Consider the following 8837-nt stretch of genomic DNA (forward strand, 5'->3'; position numbering starts at 1 on the left):
GGCCTGGTTATACTGTGTTTCTGTCTAAATGTATAGTGTCTAGTGCCATGGCATCATAATGATGGTAATAACAGGTGGATTAATTTGGGTGGGACTGTGTAGGACCTCACTGAAGGCCCAGGCCCACGGCACGCCACTGGTCTCTCACATGGGTAGGCAGACCGTTCCATAAAAATGGAGCTCTATAGGAGAAAGCCCTGCCTCCAGCTGTTTGCTTAGAAATTCTAGGGACAATTAGGAGGCCTGCGTCTTGTGACCGTAGCGTACGTGTAGGTATGTACGGCAGGACCAAATCAGAGAGATAGGTAGGAGCAAGCCCATGTAATGCTTTGTAGGTTAGCAGTAAAACCTTGAAATCAGCCCTTGCCTTGACAGGAAGCCAGTGTAGGGAGGCTAGCACTGGAGTAATATGATCACATTTTTTGGTTCTAGTCAAGATTCTAGCAGCCGTGTTTAGCACTAACTGAAGTTTATTTAGTGCTTTATCCGGGTAGCCGGAAAGTAGAGCATTGCAGTAGTCTAACCTAGAAGTGACAAAAGCATGGATGAATTTTTCTGCATCATTTTTGGACAAAAAGTTTCTGATTTTTGCAATGTTACGTAGATGGAACTGTGTTCTGTTTTGTATTTTTGCAGAAATTCTTTGTGAGATATTAACCTAAGCAAACAGCTGGAGGCTGGGCTTTCTCCTATAGAGCTCCATTTCCATGGAATGGTCTGCCTATCCATGTGAGAGACGCAGACTCGGTCTCGACCTTTAAGTCTTTATTGAAGACTCATCCCTTTCAGTAGGTCATATGATTGAGTGTAGTCTGGCCCAGGAGTGTGAAGGTGAACGGAAAGGCACTGGAATAACGAACCGCCCTTGCTGTCTCTGCCTGGCCGGTTCCCCTCTTTCCACTGGAATTCTCTGCCTCAAACCCTATTACAGGGGCTGAGTCACTGGCTTACTGGTGCTCTTCCATGCCTTCCCTAGGAGGGGTACGCAACTTGAGTGAATTGAGTCACTGCCTTGATCTTCCTGTCCGGGTTGGCGCCCCCCTTGAATTCGTGGTGTGGGGGTTGTGCTTTGGCAAAGTGGGTGAGGTTATATCCTGCCTGTTTGGACCTGTCCGGGGGTATCGTCGGATGGGGCCACAGTGTCTCCCGACCCCTCCTGTCTCAGCCTCCAGTATTTACACTGCAATAGTTTGTGTCGGGGGGGCAAGGGTCAGTCTGTTATATCTGGAGTATTTCTCCTGTTTTATCCGGTGTCCTGTGTGAATTTAAGTATGCTCTCTCTAATTCTCTATTTTTTTTCTCTCTCTCTCTCTCTTTTTCTCTCTCTCTTGGAGGACCTGAGCCCTAGGACCATGCCTCAGGACTACCTGGCATGATGACTCCTTGCTGTCCCCAATCCACCTGGTCATGCTGCTGCTACTGTGAGAGATTTTTCAGGGCATTAACATATCTGGCTTTAGGAACACAATGACACAAGATAGAATGCATTATGACAATTGACAAAGATAAACTGACACGCTTGGGAAAGAGACAGGCTTGCACAGCTAGGCGATATACACTATATACACAAAAGTATGTGGACGCCCCTTCAAATGAGTGGATTCTGCTATTTCAGCCACACCCGTTGCTGACAGGTCTATATAATCTGATATTGTAGAGCATGAACCTGCAGGAGCGAGTCACTGCTTTGATGTTTGCAGAGAACAACAGGGGGTTGTCCAGGGTCACGCCAACGTTCTTTGTGATGAATTTGACAAACATATTTTATGCAAAAATGTACTATTTTTATTACATTTAGATTTCAGGGAGTATTTCATTGTACATTTACAGTGAATTAAAAGCAACATAGTGTGCTCCTGTAATGTCAGATTACAGTAGGCTAATTTAAATCCAGCTATGTGCCCCATTGTATTAGTACAGGACTATTTTCTAGCTATAAAACATATTCATTATGATATTACAGCATTTAGGCACAAAAAATACAGTACTTTACCGTATGCATCACAGTCAGGATTAGCCTGGTATCGTTCCACTCCTTAACAGATAATTGCCATGCTAAACAGTGTTTAGAAATGACATAGTACAAGTAGTGCAATGTTAGCAAAAACAGGTTATGGACGTGAACAAGGCAAAAGTAACTATTTATCTTATTTCAAATAAATAGACAACAATCATTCTTTCACCTCTTCCATACTCACTTTACAGAATTCACAATTACAATGCTAGTCTTTCACAATTTGGTCAGTTATACTTGGATGTGTGGTGTCTGTGTTGTTGGTATGTCATGCCTAAATTTGCTAATCTGTCTAGCGTTTCTCCAGCTTCTGTCTCTCGTTCTCCACTCGGATTATGTCATAAGCCTCCTTGTACACCAGCCTGTCTCCTTTTGTTACGGTGCGTGAATGAGGACCCAAAAGCGAATCAACTTAAACAGAGCTTCTTTAATTACCAAACATAGGTAGGCTCAGATGGACCGGCAGATTCCGACAGGACAGGACAAGGTTACAGCAAACATGACGACAGTCTGGTTCAGGCATGAATGACACAAACAAACAAGAATCCGACAAGGACAGGAGCAGAAACAGAGAGAGATATTGGGACCTAATCAGAGGGAAAAAGGGAACAGGTGGGGAACGGGGTGAATGGGTAGTTAGAGGAGACAAGGGACAGCTGGGGGAAAGCGGGGGAGAAAAGGTAACCTAACACGACCAGCAGAGGGAGACAGGGTGAAGGGAAAGGACAGAGACAAGACAACATGACAGTACATGACAGTACCCCCCCACTCACCGAGCGCCTCCTGGCGCACTCGAGGAGGAAACCTGGCGGCAACGGAGGAAATCATCAATCAGCGCACGGTCCAGCACGTCCCGAGAGGGAACCCAACTCCTCTCCTCAGGACCGTACCCCTCCCAGTCAACTAGGTACTGATGACCACGGCCCCGAGGACGCATGTCCAAGATTTTACGGACCCTGTAGATAGGTGCGCCCTCGACAAGGATGGGTGGGGGGGGGGGGAAGACGAGCGGGGGCGCGAAGAACGGGCTTAACACAGGAGACATGGAAGACCGGGTGGACGCGACGAAGATATCGCGGAAGAAGAAGTCGCACTGCGACAGGATTAATGACCTGAGAGATACGGAATGGACCAATGAACCGCGGGGTCAACTTGCGAGAAGCCGTCTTAAGGGGAAGGTTCTGAGTGGAGAGCCAAACTCTCTGACCGCGACAATATCTCGGGCTCTTAGTTCTACGCTTATTAGCAGCTCTCACAGTCTGCGCCCTATAACGGCAAAGTGCAGACCTGACCCTCTTCCAGGTGCGCTCGCAACGTTGGACAAAAGCCTGAGCGGAGGGGACGCTGGACTCGGCGAACTGAGATGAGAACAACGGAGGCTGGTACCCGAGGCTACTCTGAAAAGGAGATAGCCCGGTCGCAGACGAAGGAAGCGAGTTGTGGGCGTATTCTGCCCAGGGGAGCTGTTCTGACCAAGACGCAGGGTTGCGAAAAGAAAGACTGCGTAAGATGCGACCAATAGTCTGATTGGCCCGTTCTGCTTGACCGTTAGACTGGGGGTGAAAGCCGGAAGAGAGACTGACGGAAGCCCCAATCAAACGGCAAAACTCCCTCCAAAATTGAGACGTGAATTGCGGACCTCTGTCCGAAACGACGTCTGACGGAAGGCCATGAATTCTGAAAACATTCTCGATGATGATTTGTGCCGTCTCTTTAGCAGAAGGAAGCTTAGCAAGGGGAATGAAATGAGCCGCCTTAGAGAACCTATCGACAACCGTAAGAATAACAGTCTTCCCCGCTGACGAAGGCAGTCCGGTGACAAAATCTAAGGCGATGTGAGACCACGGTCGAGAGGGAATAGGAAGCGGCCTGAGACGGCCGGCAGGAGGAGAGTTACCGGACTTAGTCTGCGCGCAGACCGAACAAGCAGCCACGAAACGACGCGTGTCATGCTCCCGGGTGGGCCACCAGAAACGCTGGCGAATGGAAGCAAGCGTACCCCGAACGCCAGGGTGGCCGGCTAACTTGGCAGAGTGAGCCCACTGAAGAACGGCCAGACGAGTAGGAACGGGAACGAAAAGAAGGTTCCTAGGACAAGCGCGCCGCGACGGAGTTTGAGTGAGTGCTTGCTTTACCTGCCTCTCAATTCCCCAGACAGTCAACCCGACAACACGCCCCTCAGGGAGAATCCCCTCGGGGTCAGTGGAGGCTACTGAAGAACTGAAGAGACGAGACAAAGCATCAGGCTTGGTGTTCTTAGAGCCCGGACGATAAGAAATCACGAACTCGAAACGAGCGAAAAACAGCGCCCAACGCGCCTGACGCGCATTAAGTCGTTTGGCAGAACGGATGTACTCAAGGTTCCTATGGTCAGTCCAAACGACAAAAGGAACGGTCGCCCCCTCCAACCACTGTCGCCATTCGCCTAGGGCTAACCGGATGGCGAGCAGTTCGCGGTTACCCACATCATAGTTACGTTCCGACGGCGACAGGCGATGAGAAAAATACGCGCATGGGTGGACCTTGTCGTCAGAGAGGGAGCGCTGAGAAAGGATGGCTCCCACTCCCACCTCTGACGCGTCAACCTCGACAACGAACTGTCTAGAGACGTCAGGTGTAACAAGGATAGGAGCGGATGTAAAACGATTCTTGAGGAGATCAAAAGCTCCCTGGGCGGAAACGGACCACTTAAAGCACGTCTTGACAGAAGTAAGGGCTGTGAGAGGAGCTGCCACCTGACCGAAATTACGGATGAAACGACGATAGAAGTTCGCGAAGCCGAGAAAGCGCTGCAGCTCGACGCGTGACTTAGGGACGGGCCAATCAATGACAGCTTGGACCTTAGCGGGATCCATCTTAATGCCTTCAGCGGAAATAACAGAACCGAGAAATGTGACGGAGGAGGCATGAAAAGTGCACTTCTCAGCCTTCACAAAAAGACAATTCTCTAAAAGGCGCTGGAGGACACGTCGAACGTGCTGAACATGAATCTGGAGTGACGGTGAAAAAATCAGGATATCGTCAAGGTAAACGAAAACAAAGATGTTCAGCATGTCTCTCAGGACATCATTGACTAATGCCTGAAAGACAGCTGGAGCGTTAGCGAGGCCGAAAGGAAGAACCCGGTATTCAAAGTGCCCTAACGGAGTGTTAAACGCCGTCTTCCACTCGTCCCCCTCCCTGATGCGCACGAGATGGTAAGCGTTACGAAGGTCCAACTTAGTGAAAAACCTGGCTCCCTGCAGGATCTCGAAGGCTGAAGACATAAGAGGAAGCGGATAACGATTCTTCACTGTTATGTCATTCAGCCCTCGATAATCTATGCAGGGGCGCAGAGACCCGTCCTTCTTCTTGACAAAAAAAAACCCCGCTCCGGCGGGAGAGGAGGAGGGGACTATGGTACCGGCGTCAAGAGCTACAGACAAATAATCTTCGAGAGCCTTACGTTCGGGAGCCGACAGAGAGTATAGTCTACCCCGGGGGGGGGGGTGGTTCCCGGAAGGAGATCAATACTACAATCATACGACCGGTGTGGAGGAAGAGAGGTGGCCCTGGACCGACTGAACACCGTGCGCAGATCGTGATATTCCTCCGGCACCCCTGTCAAATCACCAGGCTCCTCCTGTGAAGAAGAGACAGAGGAAACAGGAGGGATAGCAGACATTAAACATTTCACATGACAAGAGACGTTCCAGGAGAGGATAGAATTACTAGACCAATTAATGGAAGGATTATGACAAACTAGCCAGGGATGGCCCAAAACAACAGGTGTAAAAGGTGAACGAAAAATTAAAAAAGAAATGGTTTCACTATGATTACCAGAAACAGTGAGGGTTAAAGGTAGCGTCTCACGGTGAATCCTGGGGAGAGGACTACCATCCAGGGCGAACAAGGCCGTGGGCTCCTTTAACTGTCTGAGAGGAATGTCATGTTCCCGAGCCCAGGTCTCGTCCATAAAACAGCCCTCCGCCCCAGAGTCTATTAAGGCACTGCAGGAAGCTGACGAACCGGTCCAGCGTAGATGGACCGACAAGGTAGTGCAGGATCTTGAAGGAGAGACAGGAGTAGTAGCGCTCACCAGTAGCCCTCCGCTTACTGACGAGCTCTGGCCTTTTACTGGACATGAAGTGACAAAATGACCAGCGGAACCGCAATAGAGACAGAGGCGGTTGGTGATTCTCCGTTCCCTCTCCTCAGTCGAGATGCGGATACCTCCCAGCTGCATGGACTCAGCACCCGAGCCGGCAGAGGAAGATGGTAGTGATGCGGAGAGGGAGGCGACGGAGAGCGCGAGCTCCTTTCCACGAGCTCGGTGACGAAGATCAACCCGTCGCTCAATGCGAATAGCGAGTTCAATCAAGGAATCCACGCTGGAAGGAACCTCCCGGGAGAGAATCTCATCCTTTACCTCTGCGCGGAAACCCTCCAGAAGACGAGCGAGCAAGGCCGGCTCGTTCCAGCCACTGGAGACAGCAAGAGTGCGAAACTCAATAGAGTAGTCTGTTATGGATCGATTGCCTTGACATAGGGAAGACAGGGCCCTGGAAGCCTCCTCCCCAAAAACAGATCGATCAAAAACCCGTATCATCTCCTCCTTAAAGTCTTGATACTGGTTAGTACACTCAGCCCTTGCCTCCCAGATTGCCGTGCCCCACTCACGAGCCCGTCCAATAAGGAGAGATATGACGTAGGCGACACGAGCAGTGCTCCTGGAGTAAGTGTTGGGCTGGAGAGAAAACACAATATCACACTGGGTGAGGAACGAGCGGCATTCAGTGGGCTCCCCAGAGTAACACGGCGGGTTATTGATTCTGGGCTCCGGAGATTCGAAAGCCCTGGAAGTGGCCGGTGGATCGAGGCGGAGATGGTGAACCTGTTCTGTGAGGTTGGAGACTTGGGTGGCCAGGGTCTCAACGGCATGTCGAGCAGCAGACAATTCCTGCTTGTGTCTGCCTAGCATCGCTCCCTGGATCTCGACGGCTGAGTGGAGAGGATCCGAAGTCGCTGGGTCCATTCTTGGTCGGATTCTTCTGTTACGGTGCGTGAATGAGGACCCAAAAGCGAATCAACTTAAACAGAGCTTCTTTAATTACCAAACATAGGTAGGCTCAGATGGACCGGCAGATTCCGACAGGACAGGACAAGGTTACAGCAAACATGACGACAGTCTGGTTCAGGCATGAATGACACAAACAAACAAGAATCCGACAAGGACAGGAGCAGAAACAGAGAGAGATATTGGGACCTAATCAGAGGGAAAAAGGGAACAGGTGGGGAACGGGGTGAATGGGTAGTTAGAGGAGACAAGGGACAGCTGGGGGAAAGCGGGGGAGAAAAGGTAACCTAACACGACCAGCAGAGGGAGACAGGGTGAAGGGAAAGGACAGAGACAAGACAACATGACAGTACATGACACCTTTGTGCTCCTCATTGTAATAGATGCGCTCAGTCTTCTTCTGGTATCGGTCTTTATCCTTGTCGTTCACCCAGAGAATCAGCTCTTCTCCTTTTTGGCCTCTTCGTTTCCTTTCTCCTCTTGGAGGTCCGTACCTTCTTCCTCGTTAATCTGTTGACATACATTTGTAACCTGTTAACACACATTTGTGATCTGTTAAATGAGAAGAAACAGCCTATATACATTTGATTAAAAAACAAAGCAGCAACCAAATGTGAAAGAAAATTGTGTAACAGGTAACACATGTATGTTAACAGGTAACACGTGTATGTTAACAGGTAACACGTGTATGTTAACAGGTAACACATGTATGTTAACAGGTAACACGTGTATGTTAACAGGTAACACGTGTATGTTAACAGGTAACACGTGTATGTTAACAGGTAACACGTGTATGTTAACAGGTAACACGTGTATGTTAACAGGTAACACATGTATGTTAACAGGTAACACATGTATGTTAACAGGTAACACATGTATGTTAACAGGTAACACATGTATGTTAACAGGTAACACATGTATGTTAACAGGTAACACATGTATGTTAACAGGTAACAAATGTGTCACAAACTAAGCAGCAACCAAAACTAAACAACTAAACAAAGTTTAAAGGGTTACAAATGTGTCTTACGAAATACAAATCTCCCAGGGAACAAATACATGCATTATGTATAGTTTATACCATCTTAGAAAAAATGTCCTGGACTCTATGAAAATCTATGAATCTCTCATATCTTACTCTTGTTTATTCCTGTTTGTTTACAAGGACAGTTGTTGAATTTGCGTAAGACACACAGTTCTGTAAATACTATCACTCTTTATTGTTGCAGGGCTTTGAGCTATTGCTGTGTAGATAAAATGCCTCATCTTGCCACAATATGGGGATATTTGCATGATATGTCAATAAATGCCATAGATTTCTATAACTTCAAGACCTCCAGTCTCTCTACATATGAGTGTTGTCAGACGTACATACTGCTAGAGAATGAGATAAACATACTGTGGGTTAACTGCCTTGTTCAGGAGCAGAACGACAGATTTTTACCTTGTCAGATCTGGGATTCAATCTAGCAAGCGTGATAGGGCAAAAGCAAATAGGTGCAACCACAGAAACAGATTAAAACAGACCTTCACTGAGCAAACAACCATGTTTGCTGACTAAATCACACACACACACACACACACACACACACACACACCAAAACATCTCTCCCTGGGTAACATTTCAATACAACACATACACCAAGACCTACAGATGTGTATAATATAATTGTTACATTTACATTATATTATAGTCATTTAGCAGACACTCTTATCCAGAACGACTTACAGTTAGTGTATTCATATTACAGTAAGACAGCTAGATGA

Source organism: Oncorhynchus mykiss, chromosome 19 (assembly GCF_013265735.2).
Source record: "Oncorhynchus mykiss isolate Arlee chromosome 19, USDA_OmykA_1.1, whole genome shotgun sequence".
Classification (NCBI taxonomy): Eukaryota; Metazoa; Chordata; class Actinopteri; order Salmoniformes; family Salmonidae; genus Oncorhynchus; species Oncorhynchus mykiss.